This window comes from Lepisosteus oculatus, unplaced genomic scaffold (assembly GCF_040954835.1).
Source record: "Lepisosteus oculatus isolate fLepOcu1 unplaced genomic scaffold, fLepOcu1.hap2 HAP2_SCAFFOLD_78, whole genome shotgun sequence".
Classification (NCBI taxonomy): Eukaryota; Metazoa; Chordata; class Actinopteri; order Semionotiformes; family Lepisosteidae; genus Lepisosteus; species Lepisosteus oculatus.
In genome coordinates, this window is record NW_027168341.1 from 42,748 (window position 1) to 43,273 (window position 526).

Genomic DNA, 526 nt, shown 5'->3' on the forward strand with positions numbered 1-526 from the left:
AGCGCTTTAACCAACTAAGCAACGGCGCCCCGGTAGTGTTGTCCTTTTGCAGCCACTTGGACACACCACTCAGACACATCTGCATTCGGTGTGTGCTCCGCCTGCTCGCTGAGCAAGTTGCCACCTTTACATACAATAGCAACATCGACACCAAGAGAAAGGATGACAAATGGCTTTTATCTGGAACTTTTCATGTCCAAGGAGCTCAATGTGCTTTCTGTGTACAACAGGGCCACTGAACTCCACACTGGCCACTGAACCACAGCAGTGGCTTGCTGGCTTGACATCTCCCAAGGAAAATGTTGAAATCGCATGTGGAACAGGAAAAGGACCCTCGAGTACGAGGGAAAAAAAAGAAAAAGATCATCTGGAGCGCGCCAACCCATGTCTGGACAGCCCAGTTTCATCGACGAGGTGGCTGAGTGGTTAAGGTGATGGACTGCTAATCCATTGTGCTCTGCACGCATGGGTTTGAATCCCATCCTTGTCGCTCTCTACGTTTGACGTTGGCTCTCCTGTTGTTTGC

General features: G+C 50.2%; 1 non-coding gene across 1 annotated transcript; it reads left to right on the plus strand.

Moving 5' to 3' along the window:
- Window positions 1–408: 408 nt before the first annotated feature.
- On the plus strand, window positions 409–490 carry trnas-gcu (transfer RNA serine (anticodon GCU)). The gene has a single exon. It is a non-coding gene; the product is annotated as a tRNA-Ser (tRNA).
- Window positions 491–526: the final 36 nt, after the last annotated feature.